This window comes from Poecilia latipinna, unplaced genomic scaffold, assembly GCF_001443285.1.
Source record: "Poecilia latipinna isolate Pla-1442-1.1 unplaced genomic scaffold, P_latipinna-1.0 Scaffold612, whole genome shotgun sequence".
NCBI lineage: Eukaryota > Metazoa > Chordata > Actinopteri > Cyprinodontiformes > Poeciliidae > Poecilia > Poecilia latipinna.
In genome coordinates, this window is record NW_015113228.1 from 70,296 (window position 1) to 90,752 (window position 20,457).

The 20,457-nt window shown below is 37.3% G+C and overlaps 1 protein-coding gene across 3 annotated transcripts in view; it reads right to left on the bottom strand.

Moving 5' to 3' along the window:
* stxbp6 (syntaxin binding protein 6 (amisyn)) overlaps positions 1-20,457 on the bottom strand; it is a 50,448-nt gene that overhangs the window by 20,216 nt on the left and 9,775 nt on the right. The gene's annotated exons all lie outside the window — the stretch shown is intronic.

Below are 20,457 nucleotides of genomic sequence, written 5' to 3' on the forward strand. Positions count from 1 at the left end.
GGAAAGAACTAAAGCCAGGATTTTACACAAGGTGCCCACAGCTCCTGTACTTTTTGATAAACGTGGCATCTTAGATATTAAGAAAGAAGACAAAACATAATATTCAGATGATCTGATCTTGGCACAAACATCTGAAGATACAAATTCTTTCTTAGTCTCAAAAGCAAGACAAAACTTACTTAAGATGCAGGAATTGAGTTCTAGTTTTTCTTTTGTTTTAACTGCTGTTTTATGAAAGACTAGGATTATTACCAAAAAAATGCTTGGGAGATTGAAAACATACCACATAGTGCTGAAGTGCTCAAATAATAAGTGTTTCTCCAAGGGGAAATAAATTAGAAACTAGAACTTGATGGTTATGAAATTATGGACTACAATAATTTGTCTGTTCACAAATATAACTTTAAATCGTTATATTTATATGTGGTGTGTATTTGTATCCAGAGTCCTACAATCAATTCTTTGTAGAAGCACCCAATGATGCGTATAACAAGTGCAGGACTTTGGGAGTAGGTCTTTAGCAACTTTGCACATTTAGAGATTTTTTAGAATTTCTAATATTTTTAGAAAAAATTGCTCTAACTCAGTCAGATTAGATGAAGAGGATTTGTGAACATAATTTTTCAAGCACTATAACAGAGGTCAAAGGTGATTTAGGTCTCCCCTTTGACTGGGCAATTCTAAAATATTCAAACCCTTTTACTAGCTCTTACTGCAAGTTTGGGTTTGTTATTCTGCTGCTTTTTGGCAGCCTTCATCAGTTTATCTTACAGAACTTTTCTGCATGTAGTTCCATCCATCATTTCATCAATGCTTACTGTCCCTGCTGAAGGAAAGCAGCCCCCCGGCAAGCTGTCACAGCCATGTTTCATCATAGGGATGGTGTGTTCAGAGTGATGTGCAGAGTTAATTATCCGCTTCACATATTTCTATTTTCCTCTTATCTAACCAGATGATGTGCTCACGCCCATGACCTGCTGTGTTCCTTGGTCTTGATGATCCTGTTTGTTTGTGAATACTGTCTAAATTACCCAGGGCTTAATGGAACATCTGTATTCATACAGAGAATAAATTATAAATAGATGGACACTATTCGCCATCTTCTAAAGGCAACTGGCTGCACTGGGTTTTATTTGATGGCGTACAATGGGCTAGTTAAAAAGGCATGTCAATTTATTATACGTTTACTTTTTAAAAATAATTGAAAACCATCCATCCTTTGCTTAGCATCACAATTATGCAATACTTTATGTTGATCAATGGCATAAAATCCAAACACATTGGATTTGTGGTTGTATGTACAAAATGTACATGGAAACGGTGTCACTGAGGGGTGCGCATCGCTGCTCTGTCAGGATGATTCATAAACAGGATGGAAACGTTTCACTTGTTCCCTGCCTGGGTTTCCATCTGGTCTTTTCATGAATTATGTCCCACATAGCAGGAAAACAGCTGGCGATTATAAGATTGATATTATACTGTAATGTCTTTTCTCCTTTTTACATCCTTGGCCTAAAGGGGGAAAAAAATCAGACAGCTTTAACTATTTTACCAACCAAATCTTATTTATTTATTTTTTTTACAATCACCAGTAAAACTTGCCATTTAAGAATGTTAAGGATAATGCTTTTATTTCTTATGACTCGACATAAAAACAAAAGTACAATAACATTTCTAACAAAACGAAAATGTCTCACTTAAGCTAGACTTGTCGCTAATACACAGCATGTGCTGAAGCTTTGTCGTGGAGCCAGCTGGGATGCTAAGCCCTGCCCTTAATGTAAAATACCAGAGCACATCCCACACTGGCTTGACAGAGGAGGTCTTAGCCGTTCCCAATAGAGCCCCTGCAGTCGACTGTCACCAGGCCTGTTCAGTCACCCAGACGCCTGGAGAGAGTGAGATGCCAAGTTGCCAGACTATATCCTGTCTAACCTTTGTGGCCATACAGGGGCTAAACGTTAAGATATCACATCACATAGAGCTGGCTTGTAACACCTGCAACCAAAGCTGGTGCAGGTGTTACACCAACACCTGCTTTGGTTGCAGAAAACTAACATTTTCTCAGTTTTAGAAAATGTTAAGTTTTCTAGCATTTTCATTTTCCACTTGAGCGGTCTCCATGTTGACACAGACATCTATTACTTTCGAGGAAAATTAATGGATTTTTTTTTTTTCCGCAATCATTTCACAAAAGCTGTTTAAATGAACTTTGTACCAATGAAAATGAGTTAACATAGACATGCATCTCACACAGCTGCAACTCCTGCTTTTTCATACAGCTTGAAACACAAAACTCTCGATAATATTTGTCTTTGTACCAAAGGTTCTCTAGAAGAGAGTTTAATCAAAAAAACAACTGAAAGTATAAATAAAAATTAAAGATCAGAATTATGTGGCCAATATCTGATCTATTTTTTATTTTTTATTTTTATTTTTTTATTTTTTTTGTGAAGCTACTCACTCATAAGTTAGTCCAAATCTAATTTTCAATTCTAAATGGAGTGGGGACATGAAGCAGAGTAGAGAGACAACCAAAATATGGAAACTATTAGTCTGTGACGAAGCTGTCCGGTTCAGATGTCTGATCTCGAGACCTTTGCTGTATGTTTTCCCTCCTTCTCTCTCTGCTCATTTACTGTGTCACTACTGTCAAAGACCAATAGGGCCACAAGAGCTAAAATAAATATACACCACTCTACGTATTTCTCTGATTTCTCTAACTCTGGGACACGAAACTATTCCACACAATCAGTAGACAATCTGATTGTTGACTTTACAACAGGTCACTTAGCAGAGCAAATCCAACTAAAATCAGATGATTCCTGTCACTAGTCAACTGCTTGGTGCGTCTCATGACAAAAATGAAAATTTTACCAGATTACTAGGGAAAAGATGCAAGAGGATCCAAACCAGAATTAATAGTGCAGTGTTGAATCAGGAAAGCAACTTCAGAAGAGGAAGCACAGCACTCTAGCATTATGACCACGTTTCAGATATACGTGAAGTCCACACAATTAAAGTTGCAACTAAGAAATTAGTTTCACAGCTTATAAAAGTCATTACACGACATGATTCACAGCACACAGATGGATCTGCAAATATGGCAGGACTGTCAATAATGCACACCAAGCTTAAAGGCTGTTGGAAACGTCGACCTCTTCAAGAAGAAGTCATTGTATATGACTGATGACGTAAGTGATTGACACTATGATTAAAAATATTAGGCATTTATATCAAGCTTTGCCTCAGCACATCCTCGTAAGGCATTTCTGTAAATGTAAAAGCATAGCTCAGAAATACATGATGCAAACATTCTCACAGTAAGAGAGTTTTTCCCACTTTTAACATAACCGTAGTCACATTTTGTTAACAAGCCAAGAAGAAATTTGCACAGTTTCAAGCACTAAGCTTTTTTTCTAATGCCTGGACATATCAGGACACTTGTAACTGATTTAACCTCATTTTGGATAGCGCACCTCACTGGACGCCACAGATCTTCACTGGCTTTGAGCTCCATGATTGAACTGCCCAGCGGCAGGCCTAAGAGAGGTGTGAAGATGTAGGTGGGGAGCATATGGTGTTTTTTTGATATCCTGGTGAGAAATGAGCCAAGCAGCGACTTCCCTACAGAGAGTGTTGAAGACACAGAGAGGGACTCCAGCTGGTCCTCTGGGTGACCTTCATTACCACAATTAGCATGCATGCCAGTCATAGACACACTAAACTCCATTTAATGTTCCTCTGTAAGAATGGCCTGAGATAACAAAAGCAAAGAGCACAACACAGTTGTCCAGTGAGAAGGGGGAGAAAAAAAGCCAGCTTATGAAATGAGGTGATCAAACTGAGGATCCAAGGTCTGGTTCACATATTACTTTATGATTAACCGCCTTACAATACAGTTGACTATTACATTGTATATCCCAGAGGGTGTAATGCAGCAGCAAAGCAGACGGAAATGGCAGAAAATACAACATTCTTCTGTCATTAATTTGAGAGACAGGAATCCATATTTATTGCTACATGTCTCAGCTTTCATGTGGTGAGTCACTGAGGTCATCAAGTGTGCAGGTCCAGTGAACATAAAACACTCTTACACACCAAGATGGCTGAACTGAACGGTCTTTTTAGTGTTGTAACGAGATGAGTTTCTACAATAAACATTGCTAAGGGCAGTCGCGTAAATTCACAGATTCATAAAACTGGCAGTTCCTTCTCCTGCTTTGGGTGCAGTTTAGAGATGAAGCATAATGTAGCTTAACATGCACACAAACACACGGAAATAATTAGAAAATATATTGTTTTAAGGAAAAATATCAAGAAGTGCACTGGAGGTGTTCCAACTTCAATCGTGTGACAAAGCTGGTGAACAGGTTAGTTTTGTGAAATAGTATATCGATAGTTAAAGGGAAATTAAATTATGTACTTTTTTTTTTTAACAAATTAGTTGTGAAATATCTTAGCAAAGATCTGTTTATCCTGAAGTTGCTCTTGGTTAATTATAAATCACCAACAGAACTGGCCATCCTCCAGTGTGAGCCTAAAAAAGACTGACGAAACCAAAGCATATAAGATGGAGTCCACTGACAAGAGTAATATCGATGTGCATCTAAAATCTCCAACTTGCCATTATTCTTAAAATACTAATAGCAGATTGAATGCAGTGGTCTCATAGACAGTCGACTGAATGCTAAATAGATAAAAAAAAAAAAAAACACACAATTACAGTCTGTCCAAATCAGGAGTGACTCAGTTGTATTCAAAAAATTAGTCATTGACTTTATTCAGTGCTTTCTTTCAGTTACTAATTTCCCATAAACCATCAGCAAGAACACATACCTGTTTTTGGAAATTGTATTTTCTTAGTGGGAGCAAAAACATGCTCAGTTCTCCAAATAATAACTACAAATTGAGGTTTATGACTTTAGTGTTATACAAAACGTTGAAACTCAAATGCTTTTAAATTACACTTTTTCTCTAGAGTATTGATAAAAATGGCTACTGCTGAAGTTTTGTCAGTTTCAATAGGATGATTCTCAGCTAGATACGCAATTTCAGCTTAAAAGCAAATATTTTACATTTATTTCCTGCGTTTTTCCCTGAAAAGAGCAACAGAATCTGACAAAAACAACCATTTCTAATTGTTCACCCCTATAATTAATGCTTCAAAAAGCAACAAAATATTAATTTTCTTCTTGATGGATTTGTGGCTTGTCTGTAAGGGGGGATGATTGGTCCGAAGCCCAAGCAGGTGAGAACCACTCGCTTAATGCATCTTACAGAGATTGTGTCACGAGGGATGAAAGTTTCAGGAGGAAATGTCAAACATGCCTCTCCCCAGAGACACTCAATTCTCATTCTGAGAGATCCAAGTTGTTGAAAGGGCAGAAACGAAATATACTGTCACCAGAGAGTTCAAGGTCTGCCTAGGGGTCCTCTCACAGTGGGACATGATCTGAAAACCTCCAAAAAGGAGATCAAACGCCTTAATCAGCTCAAATGACTTCTTTTGATTACCGTCTGTCCCCTAGATGAAGAAGCTTTTATCTGTGTTTCTAAAGCTGAGCCAAGCCACCCCATGGATAAAACTCACTTCAGTCACTTGAATCTGGGATGTTGTACTTTCAGCCATTCATGATCAAAGGTATGGATTGGAAGTCGGACCGAAAGATAACTGGAAACCTTCATTTTGTAGCTGAGATCTTTATTCATCGTTACAGACTGAAGCAAGATCTACATTACTTCTGATGAGGTCCAAAGAAGCCATCCGTCATTTTGTAATGGAGAGCCCTCGCCTCAGAGTTACGTTACCGACTCATTTTTGGAGGCCTAAAGAACTTGGAGACACACTGTTTGCCTATATTGTTATTTTCTAGATACAAGACAAGGGGAAACATCCGATCATGCTGCTGTGTTTTGATGGTGATTGAGGGTGACTGACAGCTCTGAGATCCTCTTCCTGGCTCTGATTGGTTGTTTCTGACTAAGCAGTGTATTTCTCCGATTAAAGTGGAGCGATAGGGAAAAGCATCCTCCCACCCCCATTAAATACTGAGCTCCTATTTTAAATATTTGCTTATTTTTTTAGGCGAATTGATTTAACAGCCAGGATCACTGCCTCCAACTTCTTCCACCTCTTTTCTCCACACAGATTCAAATATATGCCTGATTATATCCCTTAGTGAGGCCAACAGGACGAAGAACATCACTGTGTTCAGATAAAAGCTTTCCCACATGCATCGATCTGTGTCACTGTACATAAACCAGTGTAACTGAAGCTAATTGGAACACAATTAGACAAATTTTACCCTCGCAGCGCTCAATTTTAAGGCAGCAACAACAAGGAGAAAATATTACAGACCTGGCAAATCTAAAAGAAATCCCGTAAATATCAAGACATGCACATTGAAACGTATTGCTCATTGCAGATACTGAATTACAATTGATTATGCACACTGTTTAAACAGCGACGTGCGGTAATACATCATGCACAGTCGATCCACCACTGGATGAAAGCCAGACTTATTGACATGCTTCTGGTTGCTGAGCCAAGTAGACAATCTAGTGATGATGTTTCTTGTTGAGAGGTTGATGTACTTTGTGTAAAGGAATAACAATAATAATAATTTCTATTTTATTTTAAGCATGTGATGTTTTGGCTTTTGAATTCAACTGCACATCAACAAAAATGATGCAAGTTCAACATCTCTTGCAGGGAGATAAAAAAAAAAAAGTCAAATCAAAGCAAATGCTGCAGGTACAGCATTAGAGAGCTCTTTATGAAAAGCACATGTGTTGGTTGCAATGATGTGCTTTTGAAATGCAAGCAAAACATTGAGACTTTGCATCACCTCTTATTACGTTTTTAATGAAACGGATCATATTCAGGACAATCTCCATTTATAATAATAACAGATTCATAATTAAAACATGACCTGATGCGAGGACAATGAAAAGGAGATGTGCATTCCAGTTTCTTGGTTTTACATCAAAGACTCCAGCTTTCCAGTACGACAGAAAAACAACTAAGAAAGAATTGCATGCATGAGGGATGGGGAGAGGTGACATATTGCATTCAAATACTGATAGCTCCAGCAAGTTCAAAGCTGTAAAAGTGAAGTACGTAAGAATGCATGGGTGGAAGAAAAGGATGAACCATCACAGAAAAAGAAAAAAAAAGTGCAGATCAAAGTTTTAGGGAGTTGTGGTTTTAGACTGCAAAATACACCCGGTTCCAACTTTTATCAGTTTATTCCAAGAGCCCAGCCAAGAAAAATCTATATAATCGGGTTAGGAACGTAGCAAAGTGAACGACTAGAACAAAAAAATAATACTAACACTAAAATAATATGACAAGTGTTACTTAGACATTAAAACCACCCAAGACTTGATGCTATCGACATTTCTCATAAAGGCTGTTCATGTCAAGTCTTCATTCAAATTCTCAGAATGAATTCGAAAGACAAGTTAAACACTGGCTACAGTAAGAAAAATAATAATTCGCTTCTTTGTTTCTCTTGTCTTACAAGACAATTTTTAGTCAAACTTGTTATCTTTTTAAAACCCCTTAACCATCACTTCAAAAACACTTGCATGTCATCGAACGGGTCTATGAGGACACCAACGTCCTCGTGACAGATAAGGGGTTAAATTTAATAGCAGCATGTGAATTTAGGAAACCAACGCCGCACTAGCACATGGCAGTAATTTGACCTGCTTGCAGTAAAAACAGAGGAAAAGCTAATGCAAAACCACAGCATCAGCCGTTTTTAATCTGTAATGGTGTGTAAACAAATGAGCCTGGGAAACAGGATGTCACCACAATGTGCCGTGCTGTACATGGTTGTATTAACTGATTTACATGAAGGGTCTACAATTTTATGGAAAAAAAAAATAGCATCTTTTTTTAACTTTGGAGTCAGCAACACTTGGCAACACATTGTTTCAGGCCTTGTTAAACATTAATAAAATATAATTTAAAGGCAAAGTTTAGAAGTTAAACCAGATAATAAATCATTGCCAGTGAAATTGTGCAATATAAATTAGCAGAACGCTCTATAATTAAATATGTTTTTAACTAGGCAAGTCATGAAAACGTAATTTTCATACCAATGCCAGTAAATCAAAGATTTTGTGAGCCAAATCTGATCTTAGCAGTTTTCGTCATCCTGGTTTACCACTGATCCTTTTAGCGTTTTCCTGCAATTTTTTTTTTAAAGCTTGTGATCGTGAAAGACAGCCAAAGGATCTGCTTTTAGAAATACCTCTTCTGTACTCCTCACGGTGTAATTTAAGTGTCTCTTTTTCCAAGACGAAAAACAGTGACTAATGAGATACTTCACAGTACAGCTCTCCATGTCTTCTTGCAGACAGCAGCAACTGGACTCGGATGTGCTTGGAAGGCAGAATTCTCCATTCTTGTGCCATAGATAAATCCACTCCCTGCCCTTAAAAGAGACTTATAGAGTTAACTGCAGACACACTAGGTCAGCAAATCTATGTGCCTCTCTTCAGAATCAGTGCAAGTGGTTTTAAAATGACAGAAAAGAAAAATCCTCAAGCTCAGCAAGATACATGTCTGAATTAATTACATCAGGTGACATTAATCACTCAAAGAATGAACCTTCACCTGTTTCATTAAACTTTTCCTTTTCTGAAACACACACAAAAAAACCCAATTGAGTTCATTTTAAATATTTTCCAGTTATATGCTTCTGACAATAGTTTCCTGGAGTTCCAGTCATTCCACATGGCAGAACTGATTTTACTAAATCAGGTTTGCAGGCCACCTCGCTCAAACACAAACCTAGAACACCTGTGTGTCCCCAAGCTTCAACTAAGTGACTGATTTCTTAAGATCTTCTCCTCAGAAATCAGTGCACCACTCCCTCCTGCAGCAAAGCAGCCCCATAACATTACACAGGCATGTAAGCTTTTTTTTTTTATCCAAATGTAGCAGTGGACATTTTCACCAAACACTTCAATTTAAGTTTCATTAAATCAGAGGTTATTTCTCTAAATACAAAAAGTTCCTCCTCCTATTGAGAATATCCCCACCAATAAAAATGTTTCAGTACAGATTTGGTTTCCCAACCTGAGCAGTCGTTAAACCAAACAGTTTAATCATTACAACGGAAATTAAAAATGGATTTTAAGGAAACAAAAGATAAAAACAATGAAACAGAAACAAAATGTTGATTTAGTTTCTGTTTCAGAAGCCTAAGTAATTCTGTCTAATTGATTTTACCAAGTAACCAGAGGTCTTAACACTTAGTAAAATTGTTGTAGAGTTTTTCTTGCCAGAAGAGATCACATATATTTTAAATTGTGCACCTTGTATCACATGACTTAGGAAAACATATTTTGGCAGCAGTAGATAGAAGGATCCTGGTGGAAAACCAGCACTTATTTATGTCAATGTAACTGCAAATAAGGGCAACACAAAACACCAATAGTGTGTGAAGACATTTTGATCCTGTAGCAAAAAGAAACTATTCAAGATATTTAAGCTATGTAAAGTCATTTCTAAATCATTAGCAATAACAGTTTAAAGATCAGGAACACTCACTGCCTCCTTTTCCATATCAGACCTGACTTCTTTCCAGTAAATTCAGAAAGTGAGAACACTTGGGACTTCCCTCCCATTTACAGTCATCTCTCTCCTCCTTATTACCCAATGCTTCCTCAGGGTATCCTCCAGGTCATTACATACTGTGCACTGAAAACTAAACAGTTGTCCTAATTTACCTCCAACATGCAACTAAGATTTGTTTTCTTTTTTTTACCTTGTATTGTGTCCACATTAAGCTAATTCACAGGCAAAATCTGTAGATAAAAACTTTGAATCCCTGCCAAACTCTCATGTCATACTCAAATCTGTTTTTCTTCAGATAAAAAAGTCATTTAAAAAAAAAAAAAAAAAAAAACTTTCAATATGTAACAAAAAATCCAAGTTTTGAACATGTGCCAGAAAAAAATAAAATAGGAAGTGGTAAAAATCTGTACAAAGTTTTATTCTTACTTTTCAAAAGGTATCAAGATCACATTACTGATAAAATCCAGTTACGTTTTTACAATAAAATATTATGAGAATGACTCACTTTACATTTCCACAGAAATATATATTGAAATGCGAGTCATTTCATGTGTTTACAGGAAACATTCCAGCCACATTTGTTTTACAGTTACCTTTTGCAGGCATTCTAGTTTTATCAGACTAAACATAACATAACTATATTAAAAGTAAGAGGCTACAATGACCCGTTTGAAATTAGCCAACAGATAGTGTGATGTGACTGAACAAAGAATAAATAGAACAAAGAACTCCAAGCAGCTAACTGAGCCTATTGTTTCATTAGATCTCAGCGTCGCTCACATCCTGACTCTCCTAGTTCACAGAGGCCAAGTTTGTTCCTTTCGCAAAACCTTCTCACTGGGATATTAAAAATGTACTGGAGATTTAAAAACAATAAAATAAAATCAAAACTGAATGTGCATGACACCTTGGTGGTCTGTGTGTCAAAAATAAATGTATATTCTGATCTTTTATTTCTAAAATTACTCCTGGCTGTCTTCACACTGTAATGCAAGACTTATGTCCACTCATGTCCACTTCTTTCTCTGTAAATATTCTTCTGACTGGAGATACTAACATTAAATTTACACCAGATGTTGATGACAAACACACACATCAAAACTATTTAGTTCATAAATTAAATTTAATGAAGTCCAACCACAGGGATAGGTATTGAACCAATCAACAAAATGTGTTCAACACATTGCTCAATGTGTTGAACATGCTTTGAAAGCCAACAGCTGAAATATATTATTAAAGTAAGGCAATATACAACATGTTTAATAATATTAGATAGCCTATTAAAAAGATTTCTCATACCAAGGTATTATACAAATAGCATTTCATTATGGTTGAAGAGTTCTTAATGTAATTGTACTCGGGGATTTTTGTTTTTAACTATAAAAAATGAACTGGCCCCAAACCTTTAGGACCTGAAGGTAGTTTGTATGTCAAAATGGCTCAGAACTACACCTGAACAATGCTTACTAAAAGAGTTGCCTTGATATTATCATTAATAAAATAAAAATTTGAATAAAGTAATAAATACATTTTGGTAAACATGTTTAATACTCATTTCACATGCCATTCAATTTGATTTCACAAACTGTGATTTATGGACTGATTTGTTGCAGCTTCTGTGTGCATCACTTGGGTTGATACCGTTTTAGGATAATTGGGATTTTAGGTGAAATAAATTTTACAGGCAATTAAGTCAAATAAAGCTGATTTACAATTTTACGTCTGAATGGCTGACGAAGCATGTGCTCTTCATTATCTAGGGTCACTCGTTTGATATCTCTTCTATCTTTCTTCCTCTACATAATGCAGCTCAGATGAGAGGAAGGATGTGGGGAACAAGCTTTGTTAACACAAAAACAACAGCTGGAAACAACGCCATTCTTTTTTCCAGTGCAGGTCTGCGGAGTGTTGGTGAAGCAATACATATGAAGGACAAACAGCCTGGATCAAAACATGTATGGAGTGATGTTGTTCTCAGAATATTACTTCCCTAATGGTAACAATACCTCATTTACCCAGGCCATTTCCTGCTGTAATTGTGTGGACAACACTTCCACTGCATTCAGAAACTAGCACACACCCTTGCATAGAAATCAAAAGGAAACGGTCTGTCTAATCAAATGCGTCTAAACCACATGTCATGATGTGTTCGAGTGAACAACAATACTATCTTGTAGTTGAACATTTATTGTGCATAAGATTGTGAACAGGTCTTTTAAATTGTAATTTTTTTTTTCTTAAAAAAAAGGGGGTTTTGCTACACATTCGATCCATTGCACTCAAAGTATTGTTTACTCTTACAAAATTTCAGAAATATGTCCCCATGGGAAATTTGCCACACACCCAACTCCTGCCAGAGGACGTAAACAACTGAACTCTACCACATGTATATTTTACTAGAATATAATGTAAGCAACTTGTTCACTAGGTCTGACAATATTTATTTTGCTTTTAATTTTTGTTGTGGTACATTCCTTTATTTTGTCTGCTTTGCCTCTGTGCTCATCTCCTTTCTTTTTCCATTTTTAACAGTAACATCTGTCTCGCTTACGGGACCTGAAGAGTTTTGTAAATTCCCAACACATTGCCCTAACAGCAGAAACAATTAGATTACAATGAGAGACTTACCCTAAGGTTTCTGCTGAAAATATAGATTCTGAGTGCGGTTTTACATAGACAAAAAAAATAAATAAAACCAGAATGGAAGATGTCTGTAAGAAATAAATATACGACATAAAACAGATACAACTCCTTTTCACTACTGAGTTTAATTTTTAGCACACATTTGTGGGTAATCTTGAATTGAATCACAGAACAAAGTGGTCTAAGCAATAAATAAAGAGAATACCTTACAGTTCTTAACATTGCAGTAGTAATGTAGAAACAACTCATCACCTCCTGACTTTGAAATTAAACCTACCAATCCTATGCTCAAATCATCTTATTTAAAGACACAAAATGGCAACAAGTGGGTGAAAAATTCGAGAGGGAATTGGCAATGATGCAAATTCACCGAGCCACAAGAAGGTCGTTATTAGACTGGCTTTTTCTCACAGAGGGCAAAGCTCAAATTAGAGCTGCGCGATACTGCATATTTTGGTTATCGATCCAATAGCAGATCTTTAGGGGAGTCAGAGTGACTGCCAACTCAGGTTTATGTACCCGGCTTAATTTGCTCAGCTCTGTAAGTAATATTGTGCAACTGAGAAAAATAGTAAAACCACTAAAAGACTGTGAATTTCAACTTGTTACAATATTTTATTTATTCCTGACATGTTCTAAGAACTCGGATAAGTGCTTTTATTATGAAAGCTTGTAGCTTACCACTTTGCCTTGTGCTAATGACCTTTTCAGCTTTTCATCAATAAATTGACAGTGTGATTTGAATAGGAAATTCAATTTGGTAAGAAGTTACACCCTATAATGTTAAGGGCATCATTGAGCAAAAACACCGTCAGTCTCTTTAGTGTTTTTCCAAGAAACTTTTTTGAATGTGACCAAGATGAGTTCAAAGGCAGTGGGCAGAAGGAGCAGCTCATGGAGATAGACTGCTTGGGTGTTGCACAGAAAAGTACAATGAAGTGAGCTTTGAGAACCACTGAGGTATGCACAACATTCCCAGGATACACACACACACGCGCGCGCACACTTCACTCTGGACGAAACAGGCTCACCATTTCCACACAGAGAGGCATTGTATGCACAGCCCCACTCACAACAAAGGCGACATGCAGCGAACCAGAGCTTTTCATCTACCATCTACACCTGCTGTGAGCTTCTGTGTGTGCGCTGTTGGAAAGAACAAGTGACAGAGAACAAGACCAACTGATCAGCTGCTAGGACACAAAATAGTTTCCATTCGGTCGTCTAAAAAGAAAAAATTGATGCAAGACCATTTGAAAGAAGAAAAACTTTCAAAGAGAAACAAAAACTAGTTTCATTATACTTTCTGAGTAGTAATGTCATTTTGGGAGTCTTTCTGTTGAGGCCACAGCAGAGGAGACTGAATTCCTAAAAAGATTAAATGTTTGGGTGCAGCTGGGGGTAGAAATGCCAAAGGCGAGTAATGTGATCTAATGACAAATCAACATCTGCTGGTGATGTAGAATAAAATTTAGATCTGTTGTAGTGTGCATTTACTTTGTAAACCAATCAACCAAGTAAATCATAACTAGTCGCAGAACATCATAAGATGTTGATGCATAAATTAAATCATTTTAACCTGCTGCCATCCAGCCAGCAACATAGTAAATTGTTGCTAAATTTAGAATATTGCTATACAGTAATCCATTACAGCCATGCTCAGAAAGTTAATGGTGGGAGCCAATCACCTTCATTGGATGCAACAAAATGGAAAGCACACACTTTTCCAGACTATAAACATGAAATAACACACTGTTCTTTCCTTCAGTTTTGTTTTATTATTAGAAAGAATTCAAACCTTCTACCCAGAAACCAGCAGCACATTGCTCCTTTTATGCATTTAGATGTTGAAATAGAGCAAAGTTTACAGAAGAGAGTTCAGATGTGTCAGAGCTTTGAAGGAAAATAAAAACTGGGAAAAATAATAAGTTAGATTGAACACAGAAAAGCAAATTGGTGACACTTGGTAAAGGTTTGACTGGCACAACCCCCCAAATAAAAGTAAAACCTTTTAATAATTTGCTAATAGAGCTACTTTACCTCTGGCTTTAATGATATGTTGTATGCACAACATGAATGCATGAATGGCCTCCTTGTATTCAAGCACTGCAATGCTCAAAATTAATTACCGACCCCTACATAACAGTTTCCTTATTTGTGAGCAAATGTAGACAGTTCTTACACAAAATGTAATTCAATCCCAATAATCCTCTTTTCTTAGGGTAACTCCAGTTTTCAGATTTCTTGTCCTGAAAAATTAAGCTCTAAATCTTGTCTTAAACTTAAAAGATTTTATTCTTTGCTGAAGTAAGATTTAAAGGAATGATATGAGGAGAAGGTTAGCATGGACAGCCGGGCAATCCAAGTTTAAGAGGCTCGTAAAACACACAAAAAAATGAGTTCAGCTGGCAGAATCAAATTACAGTAGATGAGGTCTGGTATAGCACTGTATGGCACTAAGAGGAGCTGGAATGCACGGTATACACAAATGAATAGGAGCACAAGCATATAATAATAATAATGCAGTATAAGTGCCACTCTGGTGTATCTGGTTCTGGGCGAGTCCCTTGCCTCTCTTAGTACCAGCATGCAAGCATCAGTCACCTCTGCTACACAACAGACTGAAAGCAGCAGAATACAAAACACCTGCACAACAACAGATGCGTCTTTAATGGACATCTGGCCAGACCAGAAGGTTCAAGATATTACAAATAAGACAAAGTAGTGCAAAAATACCAAGATCTAACCTTCTAAACTGACAGGCTTGGAAACAGCAGTAATCATCACATGAGCAGCCAACAGGCCCTTATTCTGGAGCAGCTGCAAAGATGCTAGGCTCAGACTGAAAGAATCTGTTGATAAGATAAATGTTGGTCACGCGCTTTACAAGTCAGTGGTTTAGGCAAGAAGTGGCAAGAAGAGTGAGGCCAAAACACAACTTGTTGGCTTATATGCAAAAATGCTGTGTTTGAAGGAAAAACAAACACAGCGAAGCTGCATGATACTTTAAGGTTGCAGTGGAGATTCACCTTCCAGGAGGACAACCTTTAAAATATGGAATCATTTAAACTGAAGCATACAGAATGTGCTAAGAGTCAAAGACTTAAAGCCAAGTGAGAATATGTGGGAAGAGTTATAAACTTGATGTTCAAATCTTATTTCTACCTGATATGATTGACGTTGTGGACATGATTTTGTCTCTAGATGTTCAAAGCTGGCAAAGATATTCCCAAAAAGATTTACAGGTGTAATTGCAGGAAAAAAATCATCCTACAAAATGTTAATTCAGGAAAGCCAAGCATAAATGCACTGCACACTTTTTATGTCTTCATTCATAAAATACATTTATTTGTTTTTTTTATTGAGCTTTACATTAAAACTACCGACTGCTTTTTGTTATAACTAAAATACAGTGAGGTTTGTGGTTTTAACCTGACAAAACTGTGAAAATTTAAAGTAGGATTAATACTTATGTAAGGCACTTTTAAGGCTTGTAAAGAGTTAAAAAAAGAAAAAACAATGGGGAAAAAAACAACAACAAATGAAATATATTAATGTGAAAGTGCTACAAGAATGAAATTTAAGGAGTTACCAAGGTCATAAGTTTTGGGAGTCGCTGACCACACTAAGCGCTTTAATAAATCAGTGAGCTACACATTCATCTTCCAGCCAATCAATAATCCCAAGACCAGTCAAGATGAGTGACATTAAAAGTACAGAAATGCAATGCACAACCTTGTGCAGTCACAGTGGCAATCTATAGTCCAAAGGGCCTTAAAAAGAAACACTGAATTCACTCGGCACTGAAAATAAATGGGGGTAAAAAGTAATTTGCTGTCTATATAACAAATGTGCCACATGTAGGACAAGATCGAAGATGTTAACAAACACACAACATCACATAAACATGCCGAGCACAAGCACACTGATAATCATGCCTACAAACTAATGTGGTTTCGTTTTTACTTCAGAAACCTCCACTGCACCAGAGATGATGAGGTATGATCGCTAAAACACAAACATGCACAGAAACTTAACCACAAAAAGAAGAAGTGAAAATGTCAACATCTGTTAGCTTGAATAAGAATAGGAGATACAACCGATCAAAGATATTTTTCTATCAGATAAGAATATTGAAAAAAATAAATAAATAAATACAAAGCTGACCAACAAGCTGCCTCCACTGAACCTTCCATGTTTCTTATCTTGCTCAAATGGCCTGACATCTCTGCTGCCAAACATTCAGTGGGCGGCCCAGTGTTTGAGTTCTGAAGTCCAGCCGTAAAGGCACCACATGATGTCCAGTGATCAAAGAGGAACTTCACCGACCGACACGGCCCGGGTTCTGCTTCTGGCAAGCCTCCAGCATTCTCCCATGTCATCAAGATTCCCGATGTTGTTGAAGCATTCACACATGGTTCTGTGCAGACAGATCAAAGACGACTTCCGAAGCTCAACACCAAACAGGCAACAAACCAAATTATGTCGGTCTTAAACATAATTTCGCTGCGGTAGCAAAAGGTTATTCCTGGTGCATAAAGTAGAGATAAAATTAAAATTTATGTGCAGCCTTTTCACATCTGAATGTCTGTTCCTACTATTGAATAAATAAAAAATGGATGCTTATGCACACTGGCTCGTGACAAGTCGGTTATGAGGTACCTCCAGAAACTGGGCTTGCAGGCTGTTTCTCCCCTGCTGGTCATAAAAAGCTGGGAACAAAAGCAAGAAAATGGAACTAAATTCTGAGGCCCGACTGCTGACTGTGAGCTTCATCAGTAGCGGCATCAGAAAACAAAACAATTCTGAATCAGATCTTGTAGCAGGATTAAACAGACTCCAGAGCATATCATTGCCCTGTGACAGAAAACTATTAGTTTACTACATACAGCTCCTTGCAGCTAAGGTGAGACTCTTTTTCTAAACTTCCCCCCTGAAGGTAAACATCAGTTTGCCAAGTCAGCGGAACCAGACCAGAGCCACATGTTATTCTGACAGCATGCTGTCCACCAGCTGCAAGCCACCTAAGCTATTTGTTGTGCATTTCAGTGATAAATGCAACTCTTTATAGAAGACAAATATGCTTTCAGCAATTAGACAATACAAAGCCTTACAAATCCCCATACTAACAAAAAAGCTACAGCTAAACGCTGCACCCACAGGGGAAGTTGCATAATTTAAACTACAGGCAAGAGGAATAGCTGCTACAAATTACTATTTTAAAACTGTCTGCATGAGACTTTTTAACATATTAGCTGAAGATCCTTCGATTCTCTCTCTTGTGACAGCACCTCAGCTGTGAGATTAGAAATTAGAAAAGCAGTGATCTTGTAGTGCTTCATCTGGCTTGGTTTGATAGTAAGGCGCCTGTGGGGGTCTTCACAGGACAGCTCCCAACACTGTGGGTTTTCTTCTGTAATGACATCCCACAGATTGCGTAACTCTGCCACTGTATGGCCCTCAGGCATCAACTCTCTGCTACTGTAACCATGAGGCTGTCAGTGACTCCCATCCCCCTCTTTCTCTCATATACATGCAGTGTGCTCTCACAGATAATCGCACACATGCTGCACGCTCAAGGTCCCATTGTATCCGTCGAGCTCTGAGGAGGCAAGAGCTGGCTGCTGCCACACTCACGGTTTCAATGTACAGTACACACAAAGAAACTCATGAGTAAAGCTCAGAACAATGCTTCATTGGCTGAAAAAAAAAAAAAAAAAACAACAAAAAAGAAGCAGCAGTCACGAGACGTTGTGATCTTGCCTTAGACACTGCGGTCCCACGTGTTTTACAACGCACCAGCTGAGTCAGGAGATTTTCCAACAGAAAGCAGGAAATCAATACATTTGGCAAGCTTGGTGGAGTAGCTCTTTTATTTAGCAGATCATTCTCAATTCTACTCACACAAATGAGATGGCTCCAAATACAACAAGAAGCAAACTCTTACTTCTTGTAGTAAGACGGTTCGGTCAGTTTATGTCGTCAGATAGGGACCCGTTTTATTTTAAAATTTTAAATTGCTTGCTGTCTCTTATTAAAGGGTTAGAAATGTCTGGTCTGTTCTATCTATTTTGACTGGGGGGAAAAAGAACGTCGAAGTCAGCCTTAACCCATTAAAGAACAAAACAGAGAAAAAAAACAATTCATCTGGGCTGCATAAGCAGTAAATAAATGTGTGAAGACTTCACTGGAGTCTTCACACATCAAACTCTTCCATCCACACAGCTAGGATCGACTCCATGACTCCAGTGAAGACTCATGAGAATACATCTATAAATCCTCCACTAAAATAAGTTTAAAGGAATTTAAAATTGGTAATAGCAAAATCTTCAGAGACATATTGGCAGAGCATGTGTGCTCACATATGAGTTGTATTTGAAAAGTTGGGAAAACTGATGCATAAGCTTTCTGTATGTTTCCCTGCCAAAGCCTTCATGCCACTTAAACAAAAAAGTCATTGGACTGGAAGGATATTTTTTGTTTGTTTTCAAAATGTTTAAAATAGAAATCTAAACAGGATGACAAGCAAATCTATTCAAGCCCCTTTCAATCTGATGCTCCTAGAAAAGGCCGATGCAACAAACTCTATGCGGACTCATGAAAAGAGTCCGAATAGAGTCCGATTTAATCTCAGTGTAAATCCAGTTCTTTCATGAAGGCCTCAGAGGTTTGAGAGAACATTAATGAACAAACAATATCATAAAAAAGAATTTAATAGCTAGAATAGCATAGTCAAAGTCTAAAGGTGCATTTAATTGAGAATTTTCTAGTTCCAAGAATTAGAAAATTGCCTATTTCCTGATGCTGTCCATCTAGTCTGGCTTACTTTAGGAAAAAAAGACAGACTAGACAAAGGCTACGCAAAGCTGGTAGAGACAAACTCCAAATAACTTGTGGCCACAATTGAAAGGACAGGTGGTTCTACTAAGCTTCACCAGGAAACTGAACAAAGACACATCCAAGTTTTTAATAAAAGAAAAATAATAATTATCTTCCACTTCACAATTGTGTGCAAATAAAACACACTAACATTTGTGGTTGTAACAATGCAGAATGCGAAAAAGGTCACGAATACTCATTGTCTTCAATACTTTTTCAAGTATTGAACTGAATACTACAACATTTTATACTGTCATCATAAGGAGGCAATAAAGCCTTCGTTACACATGGTTGCAATAAGCAGTGTAGTGGTTGCTAACCAGACAACGCCTTAAATAGGAAGACAAACAAACCAGATCAGTCTGCCAGAAAACGTGAGAGGAATGCTGTAATCTTTCTTTCATGTCAGCTCGTAGTAACTGTATCTCCTCCAGAAGTGGAAACAGACCTATTCAAGCAACGAGAACACGGTTTATAATGAGCCGGGATTCATTTGATGATTTTCTAGGATGTAATAATAAAATGCATATAGTACATAAATAAACCCAATGTAAAAAAAATAAATAAATAAATTTGAACATTTTCTGAACGTGTGGTCAAATTTTGCTATTTTAGGTTAAGATGTGTTAAAATAACAGATGGATTCCAAACTTACTAAATTATAGACTAAAACCTTCCAGATGTGTCTGGTCATTGTTCAGTGATTTATACGATGTTACTCCAAATGCTTAATTTAATTCCATTGGAAGGGTGTCAATTTCCAGTCCTCTGGGGCCTGTGTTAACCAACTTCTAGATCTGACTCTGTTTAATATTGAAATGTCTCACTTAGATCTCATCTTGAGTTCTTAGCTGCAAAAACACCAGTGAGCTACAGATTTAAATTTGTGAAAGTAATAATAATTAAAAAGGTATATTCTGCAACCAAAATTTGCTCTAAGCCGAGCAAAACACCGGTCCTAAAGATCTAACAAGCTGAGCATTACAAGCTGTGAACATTAATAATTTCCACATGAAAGGAGAAATGACTCATGAGTAGATAACTTGGAAAAAAAAAAAAGCCTTTCTTTTCAAATATGTAGCTAACTTCTGAGCTGTAGTGTAAGAGTAAAAGACCTCTTGAACACAACAGGTAAATAGCAAGCGGCTTTACTGTTTCAAGTTAAACCAATACAGTAATGTCTACAGCTACAGGGTATTGAATGGGACTGCCACACACACAGCTGCTGGAAGAGACACATCCTAAAGCTGCTCTGTTTGGTAAATCACTTACGTATGCATCACTCTGCGATATTTATCCTGTACAATGCAATGGAAAAAGAAACATTGTTTAAAAACACT